Source organism: Silene latifolia, chromosome 7 (genome assembly GCF_048544455.1).
Source record: "Silene latifolia isolate original U9 population chromosome 7, ASM4854445v1, whole genome shotgun sequence".
In the NCBI taxonomy this organism is placed as follows: domain Eukaryota; kingdom Viridiplantae; phylum Streptophyta; class Magnoliopsida; order Caryophyllales; family Caryophyllaceae; genus Silene; species Silene latifolia.
The window spans coordinates 117,843,194-117,858,037 of record NC_133532.1 but is presented as its reverse complement, the minus strand read 5'-3'; the positions used below and the strand labels follow the sequence as shown (position 1 = coordinate 117,858,037).

General features: G+C 35.6%; 1 non-coding gene across 1 annotated transcript; it reads left to right on the top strand.

Annotated features, from left to right (window-relative positions):
- LOC141593772 (small nucleolar RNA R71) lies at positions 1-108 on the top strand. Its single transcript, XR_012521837.1, has one exon. It is a non-coding gene; the product is annotated as a small nucleolar RNA R71 (small nucleolar RNA).
- Positions 109-14,844: the final 14,736 nt, after the last annotated feature.

Here is a 14,844-nt window from a genome sequence, read left to right as displayed (position 1 = left end):
AGCCCATGATGTGGGCATTGCCTTTGAAGCTCTTTGTACCTCTCCCAAGCCTCATATAAGCTCTCAAGAGCTTGTTGACGGAATCCGGTGATTTGGCTCCTTAAAGTTTGAGTTTTCTCCGGTGGAAAAAACTTTTGATAAAAAGCAAGAGCCAATGTCTCCCAATTGGTGATTCCCAAGGTGGTGCGGTCAAGGCTATTGATCCATAGCTTAGCCTTGTCCTTTAAAGAGAAAGGGAAAAGCATTTCCCTTATTTGGGCTTGAGTGACGCCCGTTTGACGGATCATGGAGCAATAGTCACAAAAATTTTGCACATGCAAATTGGGATCCTCCAAAGGACTTCCTCCAAATTGCTTCCTCTCCACAAGGCTAATGAAAGCCGGTTTGATCTCGAATTCCGGCGCGGTGATTTGAGTGGTTGTGATACCGGCCGAAAGCATGGCCGCGGTGGGCTTTGAGTGATCGGAAAGTTTCACCATCTTTTTGGTAGTAGATGGTGGTGGTGGTGGATTTGATGAACAAGAAACCTCCTCTTCTTCAAGAACCTCTAGATTGTCTAAGTAAGACTTTCTAGCACTTTCAACTTGTATGGGAGAAGTGACTTCTTTCACTTCCTTCCAAAAACGTCGTCTTCTCCTAAAGGTTTTCTCGGGCTCGGAATCCGGTGAAAGCAATTCTCCACTACGAGAGGACCTGGGCATAAGACAACAATTTCTAGCAAAATGATAAGTAACGGTCTTAAGGAACAAGTGTTCCCCAAGACAAAGGAAAACAAGATAAAAATCGACAATTCAAAATGCAATAAAACCGTTTCTCCGGCAACGGCGCCAAAATTTGATAGGCTTATCGCGTACCTATGCAAAGATAAATTCCCTAAACAACAAGTTAATGTAGCAATAGGGGTCGAACACAAGGAAACGGAAATTACGTCGTGAATTGCTATGGGTAGATTTTTATCAAGGTCGACTTCGATTTGGTTTGGTTTGGTTGTTTGGATGATTAATAAGAATTATGATGCAAATTATATAATAAAAGAGAGTCTAAGGGGTTCGGGTCACTCATGCAAAGGTAAACATATAATCATGATAAACTTGGTACTAATAACATTGTCAATCGCTTAGGCTTAGAGACACCCACCTTACGATATTAGTGTCAACCATAGACCGGGTCCTAGAGAAACTCTCGTCCATGACTAGGTCGTCCCACTATACATGCTTAGTCTAATTCAATTCCGTCCCTCTCGACTTATAGAACGAATAAACAAACTTAATCAATTGAATAAGGTCCTAAACAAAGATTAAACATTGTGGCACAAGCATGTGATAGAAGCAATATGAACAATATTATTATTAATCTATTTTATCATGTTATATACTTGATTTATGCATGGCTCCCCTAGCCCTTAGACTAGGAAAATTTAGCTACTCATACTAAAATGTAAATTGCAAACTAAATTAAGAGTAATGATAAACATGATAATGAAAATGATGTAAACTAAATGGTAAGACATATAATATAAAGTTAAACTATGTGGTATAAAAGGAGTAATGATGAAAACTATACGATAACTATAATAGAAACGTAAATTAAACAAGCTAGAATTAGAATTACCGAATGGAAATAGAACTTGCAAGGAAGAACAAAGTAGAACCAAATGCTTGAAATAACTTAGAACCAAATGTTTGAAGAACTACAAGCTTAACTAAATTGTAAACTAATGAGAAAACTAATGAGAGAAATTATAATGCTTAAGGCTATGAAAGAGTAAAATGAGACGTGAATAAGAGATGCCCAAAGCTTTGGAACACCTCTCCTATTTATAGGAGAGGAAGAAGAAACGTAAGCATTGAAGATGACTGCGGCCCCGATCGGGGTCGTGTGTTTCTCGGTTAATTCCCTTAATTCTCCTCTTAATTGCAAAGGGTATCCAATGTTGGTGATTAATTGTGCGATTAATCACCCGGTTAATGCTAGTATTTGGCATCTTAGGAACTTTTAGAATCCCATGCTTTTCCATTGTTTTGGACTTTGAAGTTGGGCTTGACTTTGATTGTTGGCAATATTTGCAATTCTCACTTCAATCCAACAAATCTTCATGCAAACACCCAATCCAATGCTCCATGCTTAGTCCAACACTTGGTCTTGTTTAGCTTAGTGAACTTAGTGTATAGAATGATAGGAAAAAGCCTCTAAATACTTAGATTCCTACAAAAACATGTTAAGACAAGCAAATACACTAGAACAACAAATATTAGCTTATGACACTATGATAAGTGCTTAAATAACAAATAAAATTGAGCTAATATAGGGGATGAAAGTATATAAAATATGCACTTATCAATGGTAGAGTAGAATGCATAAGAATTTGAAAATTCTCCAACAGAATTGAAACAATGAATTATCTAAAAAGGATTAAACAGTAGAAAAATGCACAAGGTTGTAAACTTGTGATATTGCAAAATGCAAAATTGAAGTTTGTTAGAGCGATAAAAAGGACGTGTTGTGCATAAAAATCAAACGTGAAGGGTAACATGTATACAAACTTAAAATACTGGGTACTATGTGCAAAGTGGCAAAGTTTAGGGGTACCACGTGAATTTTACGATTATAATATCCTTGTATTTCGGCCATTTTTGTATGTAAAAGTTAGTTTTAATTTAGCCGAAAATATGGGGTGTTACACAAAATCCAAAACGGCTTGTGCTCCAAGTAGTAACCACCCAAATAAGAACAAAATACAGTCTATAGTGAGGAAATACAAAGTGTAAACAATTGAATAGGCAGATGCTCACTATAAACTAAAGACGCGCAACAAAGACTAACGAAACTCATTAAAGTAAAACCCTAACTAAGTAGGAGAACTCGCCGTCAACTGCCGAACAAACACCGTCTGCCGAACGAAACTCGTGAAAGCTGTATCTTCACAACCTACCTGCACCCCAGTCCTGCAATTTAGGGTACAATCAGAATTTAGAGTGCTGTACCACAGCAGAGAAACTCAAAGGTAGTTAAAATAAGCAGGCGACACAACGACGACTAATGAAACTCATTAAAGTAAAACCCTAACCAAGTGGACTGCCGAACAAACACCGTATGCCGAACGAAACCCATTGAAGTTGTATCTTCACAACATGTCTGCACCCCACCCTGCAATTTAGGGTACAATCAGAATTAAGAGAGCTCTACCACAACAAAGAAACTTAAAGGGAGTTATAATAAGCACGCGAAAGCTGTCGAACAACCGTTGAGTGGTACACTATGAAAAAAACAAAAAAGAAGCCGAAGAATGCAGCACATAAATTCCAGTCCCGGGGCCTTGACCCACAGCACCCCCATCTCCCGTGAACATGTATCCACAGAATAGCACCGCAGGAAAAGCAGAAAGGCGACCAAGTAAATAACAAACCCGATCAGCACTCGTAAACTAAACCATTAAAAAAAAAAAAATTAGAAATTAGGACAATGAAACCACAGCCTATCTTCTTTAACCAAAAACCTAACTACACAAACTGAACACATGTCAGAACCCTAATTAAGTATTTGAAATCAACAGTTTAGTAGAAAGAAAACTTAAACCATAGATCAAATTGACAACCACTTAAAGGGCATGGGGAAGGCAAAGGCCACCACAAATCACCAACAGTATAAATTAACACTACAATCATGAAAGATGAACATCAAGCCAAGAATAGGAAACACATTTGAAAACCGACATAACAAAGCCTCCTAATGTGGAAGGGAACCAAAGGATAGTCAAAAATAAATGGTAAAGAGCTGTCGGATAGCCATCGAGTGGTAGCCCAATGACGGTGCAGAAGAATGCAGTACACAAAATCCGCCGCCAGGTCTGCTTCAACGGCATCGGCCCCGTGAATACTACACGCAAGATATTGCTGCCTGGACAAGGTAAAAACTCCATGGATGCGCTAAAAGCTGCAATGGCCAGCGCCATAGAGTTCAAACCCAGGAGGTGGTGCCTGGACATGCAGGAAGCCGGCACGTGCACAACTTGCTAAACTGGAAAGGAACTGAAAGGTAGTTAAAATAAGCAGTCAAAAGCTGTCGGACAGCCGCCAAGTGGTACTTTAGGGGAAAAAAAACTATGACGATGCCGAATAATGTGGCACATAGATTCCAGCCCCTGAACACGTATCCAATGAGTACAGTCAGCAACCCAACTAAAGAAACCACAAGTAAAAGTTCAGGTTTAAAATACTACAAACAAGAAAACATACGTAAACAGATTAGGAATAGCAACGGGAATCAGCAGAGACCTGAACGCGACACATAAATTCCAAATTCAGGGCCTCACTCACAAAGACCCCATAGCACTCCAAAGGTCCCTTAACACGTATCAATCGCATACAAATCACCAAATGACCTAAAGAAACCACAAGTAAAAGTTCAGGTGTAAAATACAAGCAAGAAAACATATGTAAACAAATTAAGAATAGCAACGAGAATCAGCAGAAACCTGAATGCGGCACATAAATTCCAGCCCCAGGGCCCTTACCCACAACACCCTCATTGCCCCTTAACACGTATCCAACGAATACAGTCAGCCAGCAAACTAAAGAAACCACAAGTAAAAGTTAAGGTTTAAAATACTACAAGCAAGAAAACATACGTAAACAGATTAAGAATAGCAACGAGAATCACCAGAAACCTGTAAGTCTGCGCTGAAATCTGCAGCACTCAGGAGCAGAACATTCAAACCTAGGAGATGCCTCGAGAAATCGTAAGCTAGCTAGAAGTCAGCCTATCAATTTGCAAGGTAAGCAAAAAAGTGTTAAAAAATAAGTGTAGAAGGCTGCCGGATAGCCTTTAAGCAGTAGCTTAGAGGAAAAGACGATGCAAGAGAAAGGCGGCAATGGAAATAACAAACCCAATCAACTCTCCCTAACTAAACCAATAGAAATAATGCCAGTGAAACGAGGACCTATGCTCTATCAAAACCCTAAATAAGCAAACTAAAAACACATTAAAACTCAAACTAAGCAACCAAAATCAATAAATACGTTAAAAAGAAAGTCAAAACCCACAAAATGAACACATAGATCAAATTGGACAATCACCCAACAACTAAATGCTCAGCTTGAATAAACCACAAATAAGATTAACCAGAAACCACCACCTATATATGCCTTGTCAGAACCCTAAAGAATCAAACTAAAACATATTGAAACCCTAAATAAGCCTGGCAAATTAAGAACCAATAAAAGCACATGCTTAAAAGCAAAACCCAACATCATCACCAATTATCAATTGTGTGAATTAACAAGGCTGGCAAATTAAGAACCAATAAAAGCACATGCCTAAATGCTAAACCGAACATCATCACCAATTATCGATTGTGTGAATTAACAAGCCAAACAAGCTTACTACCAAGCAGTAATATATCCCAGCCACTTGCCAAACCCAGAGCAGGGCATAAAAGCAGCCTGGTCACCTCTAGGTGCGGCAAGGCCAGAATGTAATATGTTGTAAACAGTATTAAAAAAAGCTTAGGACACATAGTAGACATTAACACCGCCGCAGCAAAAGAAGTCCCCGGACATGGAAAAACCAAAGTAATTCAAATTTAACAGGGGCAAGATCATCATAATACTACCTTGAGGGCCCAGACGGGACGGAGAGGTTGGCCGAGGAATCCCCACCCTCGATAATCCAGCAATAGTAATAAGCTGTAAACGTACTCTGAGGAGGTGTAGACAACGGCAAGGGAAAGCAAACTTAAGGATCGAATACATCAACAACCCAAGACAGACAGCCAAACGGTCGAACACACCACACGTCAGTAAGCGGGCAGATCCTGGACACCATGAGCTCCTGAACATGCGATAAGAGCTATAAATGTATTCTGCGAAAGCTAAGCCAAAAGTAATACGAAAGCAAACTAAAAGATCGCATACATCAACGCCCAACACAAACGACAGGAGATGAATACATACAGTCTATAGGCGCCAAAAGCTTAGGCACCACGAGTACACGAAAGTATAATAACGATTAGGACGACCGATCGGATCGATTTAAGATAAAATGACCACATTGCGAAGTCTTAATTGGTCAGCCATAACAACTATCCCAAGGGACAACTACCAATGAGTACACAACAATGTAAAACACCTGATCCAAGATGCAATCTAAATGACCTTGTCGGGGCAAACCTGGGGCCAAAGCTCCAAATCAGCAAGGACAATAAAAAAGCTACGGTTATGAACTTATTAAAAACTCATTTTCAGGCAACATAGCCAAATGATAGGGTGGCCCAATCAACACCTCCAAAAGAATCAGCCAAAAAAAATTGATCACTCACACCAGCACTATTACTAAATAAAATGCAGTCAAACACAAAGCAGGAGCGGCACAGACCCCAAAACCGAACGTTTTGCTTTCGACAACAATAAGAACAACTAAAGTAATGCCAACAAACAATTCCGCCAACAATAAGGACAATAATAACAACAACACTAATAATAATAGCAACTAAAATAATAATCATAGTAACAACAATAATAACAGTAATAATACTCTTTTAATAACAGAAACAAACACAGGAGTAGCAGTACAAGCACTATTTGCACCAATAATAATAATAATAACGACAATAGCATCAACAGGACGCCACCGGCGTCGATCACAGTACAACAACGCATACAGAAGACTAACAATGTTTACCACTTAACAATAAGTTAAAACGAGAAAGGAACCAAATTAATTCGAAAAAATCAACAAATAATAGGATTTAAGATTAGAATTAAATACCTAGATCTTGATTAGGAAACTGGATCGCGGCCGATAAAACAAGAGACGGATGAAGATGCGGAGAATGGAACAAAAGTAATCATAGGTAAACTGTTGAAGCAAGGGTTGAGGATCGAAGAAGATGAAGTTTTGATTGACGCGCGCGGATTGAGAATAGGTTGTTGATGGTGAAGCCGTGAAGTAGGTTGGAGAGTGAGGAGCAAGATGAAAAGGCAGAATGAAAGATAGGTTAAGTTATTAGAAGGGAAGGATGAGATTGAAAGTGAGAGATCGACGGTGGACAATGGGCAAGCATTATTCATTGCTACAGTAATGCAAGTCCTCTCTTTTTAAAGAGTAAGAATTAGATACTAGTCATTAAAAAACAAGTCAAAAATGTGCTAAATAGACTCCTAGGCCCTAGCTATGGTGGTGGACTAGTTAGTATAAATTGTCCCAATTTGAAAACGCCATTGAGTGTCATAAATAGGATGCATGTATAATTTATTTGTATGACATGGAATGAGAAACATATAAACATTAATTCCGATTTTTTGTGGTCGGAATCGGAAAAATTCGAACTCAGACCGGAATCCTTATAAACCACGGACTGGAGACCAGATCAGAATTTTTAATTCCAGTTCCGGCTGCTTGATTCCGATTCAGTCCGGTCCAATTTTCCAAACCGGACCGAATTTTGCACACCTCATCTACTACATACTAATAGGAGAATAAACTAACATGCAATAGTTTATATTAGGAGGCTCATTAGGCTTACACATAAAGCCGTAAATAAATTGATTATGGGCTATTATTTATTCTTTCAATAGGCTAATACTTTTGCGTGAAATTTATATAAATAGATAGTTTCTACTCCACCATTAGTATCGACTATCGAACACAAATGTATACACTTAAAAATACTTTTGCAAGAAATGTATAGTTTAAAGTGGTTATATGGAGCTGTGTTGTGCTTTCATGCCCTTGCCTCAATCTTAAATTACATGAAATGCGAAATTCAAATAAGTTATTAGGAATTATTTTGGAAATAGAGTCAAAAATTGAAAATCATACCTTTTAGTGTTTATTGTTTAACATGAAGTAGTTCAGCATGCATGTACTGAAAATTTACGAGTATATCACAGCTTATACATTTAATGGTATCCAAGTGTTGTCCATTCATTATTTTTTATGTGAAAATTGAAATAAACAAAGTAAATACGAGGTATTGAATAAGAGAATTAGGATTATGGCCCTGTTTTTTTGGATCAAACGGATCGATCTCGAATCAACTTATAGGATCTCGAATCAACTTATAGGATCTCGAATCGAATCAACTTATTGGATCCGAATGAACTTATAGGATATGAAATTAATCAACTTATAGGATCTCGAATCGATCTCGAATCGAACCGAACTTATAGGATCTCGAATCAACTTATAGATCTCGAATCAACTTATAGGATCTGAACCGAACTTATACGATCCGAATTTAAACTAACTTTATTATTATTACGATCCGAATTTAAAGTAACTTTAACTTTATTAACTTTATTATTATTATTATTATTATTATTATTATTATTATTATTTAAAAAAACGCAAACTTTTATTAATCAACCAAATATTCACAAGAAATTGGTGGGCAGCCAAGAGAGAATACTGATAAGAAAATATAATCTAAAACACAAGGTAAGATAATAACATTTTTCCGCTTTATATACATTTGTTTGTTCATACATTATACTACGGTTACATTATGATAAAAAATAATGACAAGAGTGATAATTTTGTTTTAAAAATAATAATGCATATATGTATCGAATAATTAATAATGTCAAATGTTTTTGCATCGGTTTTTAAAAATAATACTATGTGTATAACTTTTCTAAACTGAATTTATACGATCTGAACTTATAGGATCTGAACTGAACTTATAGGATTTGAACTGAAGTAAACTTATAGAATCTGAACTGAACTGAACTTATAGTAATTGAACTGAACTTATAGGATCTGAACTGAATTGAACTTATAGGATCTGAACTGAACTTATAGGATTTGATCTGAACTGAACTGAACTTATAGGATCTGAAGTGAACTTAAATTATGTGATTTTAAGTCTAAAAGAACAGAACCTATGACCTTCGAGTCTTCGACCTTTTTAATTTGAGTTACTTCTTTTTTGAAAAATTAAATGTTCTAACTTATATTTTTGTTTTTGTTATTACAAGTTGGGTACCGCCAAGTTGACAGTTCAGTTAGTCCCCAATAAAAGTCGTTTGACTGTCTTGGGGTACGTATGCGACTTAGCTACTGTTGGTGTTTTTGCAGCTCCCTTAAGTGTCATGGTAAGAAAAAACGATTTTTTTTGGTCCGTAAGAGTGGAGTTTAGTGGTTAAAATTTGGGTGAAATTCCCAGGAGATCTAGGTTCAAGCCTCCTCAAGAGTAAAATCTTGTGGAGCATTCTTGGCCTGAGTCCATGCCTAATAGACTTCGAGCCTGTCACCTTCGGGTGGCTTACCTGGTATACGTGGTTTGTAGGCTATTACGTACACCCGAGGGTTTACCCAGTGTGCACCAAAGGTAGCGGTTGCGGGTTCCCTCGTCACCAAAATAAAAAAAAACTCTTTTTTAGAATTTTTTAACTATTCTTCACCTTTCTTAATTAATCTAAAACTAATAAATTTGTATGTTTTTTTTTCTTTTCAAGCGAGTGTTATTAGAACGCGAGATGTCACTCCGATGACATTTCCGTTATCAGTCTCCCTGACCTTCTGTTCGGTCACCTGGTTTGCCTATGGGCTAGTCTGCAAGGAGCCAAGGACATATTCAAATGGTATGTTTTTTTAATCTTTAACTAGTTTAGATCCGTGCAAAATTGCACGGGTATATATAAAAGAATTTAGAATTAAATAAGTCCATAATCTGAAAAGGTGTATCTAGTACCATATTTAGCCATTTACACTATCAATTTAGTTATATAATTTCATTTGCCATTTTCATAGTATTTCATCTATTTCAATCATTTGTTGTCTTTCATTAAAATCTCTAGCAATAGGGAAGAAAAGGGTAAAAATTGAATAAGACAAATCATGTACATATTTAACATTTGACACTATAGTAGTTTAGATCTTGTGTTCCTACTTTACTTTAGAGTTCGTTCGACGATACCCTTTATGAAAACAAAACAAAAGAACCACTCAATTGAAATGAAATAAATAATACGGATATTTGAGATGACATATAACCTTGACCTAGGAAAATTGCCCCAAAACCAATGAACTGACTCGATTAATAATATGACCAACCCGAATATGTATTATTACACATGGTTCATTGCCCCTAAATAACCTAACAATAGTCGACCCCATAATGACCCAGACTCCAATTGATGACCGAAATTCTGTTAAACCCAAGAATGAATTGACTCGAGCCAAACTGACCAGACCCGCACCCAAACGGCCCACACCAAAACCGGTTACCCGTTTTTTAGGTCTATAGCCCAACATGAAAAAGCAAAATGCTTATACAATGTTATAAATTTCTATGATTTATATATTTTGGAAAGGTAATGGCCACTCAAACATAATATACATCTACACGATGTTGAGTCTAAAACTATGTTGTTGCGTGCATATACTATTTTACTCAAACTATCAAATAAAAATTATAGAACAACTTTGATAACTTCATGAAATCAATTGCTTTCATTTTTACCTACTGGTTGGGTAGACGTTGATACCTCCCATAAAAGACAACAACAAAATTTCCCAACATAAGTCAATAATTAATTAATAATTGCGCCATAAAACAATACTCTACAAATAATTCGGCCGCGTAATTTATCAAAGAAGTAGCAAAACATTAGAAAAACAATCCTAAAAAAATATAGTGCGCTGTATTAGAAAGACTTGTTAACTTCCAATAGTTCCAGTTTAAAGAGATTGGTGTAACCATTTGCATACACACCAACAAACTGAAACCTCTGGAACCATATATAGAGAATAAACCTTTGATGAAGCTAAAGAGGTAACTATTTGTGTTTTTTAATCGGTCTCTCTTAAGTACGGATATATCCCTTAAAACGGATAAAATAATTATTTTGCTAGTCCCTGGTAACTTTTTTCTTTTGTCTTACCCATATTATTTTACCTGTATTAAAATAAAGACGGATATACCCATCTAAAATGAGACATTGTGTTTTTTTTATGGGTAATGATAAATATAGCCATTAGGGTTGTATTTAAGAACTAAATTACTTCCCAAAATGGAATTAAATTAGGAATTTATGACACAATTACGCGTAAATTGATGTCATTAATGTTTGATTTAAGCTTTTCTTTCCTTTTTTGGTACATTAAATACAGCCAAAGGGGTATATTCGAATCTCCAAATATGGATTATTTATATTGTCACGGTATTGAACACTTAATCACGCTCAATTATATATTCATGTATCTAATGATAGCATCTGCTATCACAACCCGTGCAATTGCACGGGTATAAAACTAGTTATGAAGAAAGCTCGGCAAAAATCAAATTGATCAAACAATAGAGAAATCAAATATGCCTTACAATCATTTGGGAAAATAGAAAATAACCTAGAAATCCATCACAGTAAAAATATGAAAAACACAATCAAAACTGAACTAAGCAAATTACCTAGAAAATAATAACCTTCATTAGTTCATTCCAAGAGCTTCATTGAGAAAATTGATTAGGAACATGAGAGAGGTAGAAAAGGGTCTGAAATCGACTAAAAAAAAGAATAATCTTAACTATAAGATCAAACATTACTGTTCAATCCATCAAGCATCAAAAGTGATGACTTAAAAACACAAATTCAATGCTCATAAACAGTTTATGGGATATGACAATGATGAAATGTCCTAAAATAATACAAATAAAATCGGAAAGTGAAATTCATGTCTGACATCATGGAAATGTGGGAGAATAGGAAAATTAACGAAATGAAGGTGCAGTAGATTTCATTGTTATATGTCTGCAACTTAAAAGACAAAAACAACCCGTATAAAAATTTGTAAAAAGTAAGCGATGCTGAAGAGAACTCGGCGAAATTTTACCTAAAAAGCCGTTCATTGTAATATTCCGTCAAAATTGTCGAACCATCAATAATTTGAGAGAATGGTTAAACTAAGATGATGATGAATTAAACTTCTTAAGAGATTTTTTTTAATAATGGGAACCGGGAAATTTAGTAGGGAAACATATGAGAAGTGACGGCAAAGATGAAGCTAGAAGGAGACGATGAATTGAATTATAGGGTTTTGCCGTTTTTTTTCTTTACTTTCCTGTAAACATGGTGGACAATTTTAATTAGTGGGCCTAAATGTAGAAGATTGTAAAGCTATGTTTTAGGTTAGGCGGGAAAAACTAGGTTAGACCCGTGCAATGTTGCACGGGTATGTATAAGATAATTTTAGGAATAAATAAGTCCATAATCTGGAACTTTGTATCTAGTACCATATTTAGCCATTTACGCTATCAATTTAGATACATAATTTCATTTGTCGTTTTCATAGTATTTCAGCTATCTCAATCATTTTTTATCTTTCATTAAAAGCTCTCACAAAGGAACAAAACTGGTAACAATTGAATGAGACAAATCATTTACATATTTGATATTATAATAGTTTAGATCTTATGCTACAAATTTAAAATTCGTTCGATGATACCCTTTGTAAAAACAAATCAAAAGAGCCGCTCAAACTAAATGAAATAAATTACACGAATATTTGAGATGACATATAACCTAAACCTAGTAAAATTAACCCAACATGAATGAATTGACTCGATTAATAATATGACCGATCCGAGTGTTTATTATTGCACACAGTTCATTGTCCCTATATTATCTAATAATAGTTGACACGGTAACGATCCAAACTCCAATTGACCGGAATTCTATTAAACTCGAGAATGAATTGACATGAATTGACCCAACCCACACCCAACGTCCCGCACCTAAACCGTTTTACTTGTTTGTCAGGTTTGTAGCCCAAACATGAAAAAGGTAAATTTTATACAATGTTATATGTTGGTATAATTTACATATTTTGGAAAGGTAATGGCTTCTCAAACATAATATACATCTGGTGGTATATTCTTACTCAAACTATCGGTATAAATTGTAGGACAACTTTGGCAACTTCATGAAATCAATTATTTGCATTTTCACCTACTGGTTGAGTAGACGTCAATACCTGCCACGAAAGACAAAAAAAAATCCCTAACAGAAGTAATTAATAATTAGTAATTAGTAATTGTGACATAAAACAATACTCTATAACATAATTTGACTGCATAATATAAAACAATAACCAACAATATAATTCAGCCGCATAATTTATCAAATAAGCACCAAAACATTATAAAAACAATCCTAAGAAAATAAAATGGATTGTATTAAAAAGACTTGCTAACTTCCGATAGTTTCAGTTTAAAGAGATTGGAGTAATATTCGCACACATGAATCCTCTGGAACCATATATAGAGCATTAGAGCATTAACCTTTAGTGAACAAAAGAGATAACTATTTGTGTTTTTTAGTTGGTCTCTCTTAAGGACTGCATATATCGGACACAAAATAAAAACAGGTTAAATGTTACATCACTTGGCTTGATAGGACAATTATCTTGCTAATCCGCGGAATTATTTTTTGTCTTACCCATACTATTTGGTAGGGCTGAGCAAAAAAAACCGAACCGTATTTTTAAACCGAAACCCGAATAATGGAGACCGAAAAATTCGGGTTTTTCCGGTGCGGGGCCCGAACCGAATTTTTAAGCATAAATGAGGTGCGGGTGCGGGTCTAAATAAAACCAAACCGGAGACCGCTTTTAAAACCGGATTGACTTTTTTCTCAAAAACATTACTTCATCTATGAATTAAACACACCCAAGCCTAGACTTAGGCCCAAAACATCAAAATCCTATTTCTTTATGAAGTAATTTTAGATGTATGTGACTCTTTAATTGTAGTTTTGAACATCACTTACATGTCTATGACTCTTTGAACTTTAATATGCATGACTTTTTTATGAAGTAATTTTAACATTTGACAACCAAGGTCTTCAAAAGTCAAATTGGTAGCATGTTTATTGTGCCATTCAAGAGCATTCAACCAAAACCGGGTTCGAAAACCGGTTCGGGTAACCGGTTCGAAAATCCGGTTTGAAAATTTCAGAAAAACCGGTTACCCGGATTAAAAGAGGTGCGGGTGAGGTTTAAGAAATTTAAGGTTTTTTAAAACCGGGGACCGAACCGGTTTGCAAAACCGGGTCGGGTACCCGGTTTTGCTCAACCCTACTATTTGGCCCGTCTTTAAGTTTAAGACGGATATACCTGTCTTAAATGAGAATTTTGTCACTCCCGCTCAATGAAGGATGTTTGAGGAAAATGAAGAAAGAAAGATTGAAAAGATAAATAAAAGGCTAAGCCTGTATACCAAGCTAATCATACATGTGAATCAACTATCAACTTAAACTGAATGTTGGTATTAGAAAGTTGTAAACTCTATGAACAATATCAAACCATTGTTAACATTATCCTTGGATTTTGACTTTTGGGGGACAACACTTACAATGGCAACTGAGAAATAAGAATGCAAGAGCTAAATTTAATCTATAAATTTTGGATGTTAATGCAAACTGGCAATTTATAAATAACTAAACGATCACATTTTGATAAAATAGAGAGCAAAATTGGATAAGATCTCATAACTTATAAAGGGGCTTTTCCATCAATTTTTCATGCTCATGTATAAAGTATATATTTTATACTTCTATTCAAAATTAGATTAAATCTGAAGAGATATAAAATAAGTGAGGATGTTACCTGCAAATTAATTCAACTGACATTCTGAAATTCAAAGTACTCCGTATTATATTTGCTCAAACTCTCACTGCAATCTGCAAATTGATGTAATGAAATTCAAACTTTTGATAGTCTAGTGTGAATTTTGTCAATTCTAACATCAGAGCCTTTAAGGAGTATCAAATTTCATCCCCTTAATCACTTGTGTAAATTTATACAGAATATCCAATATTGCCAAATTTATTGAAAGGCCTAGAAGAAATC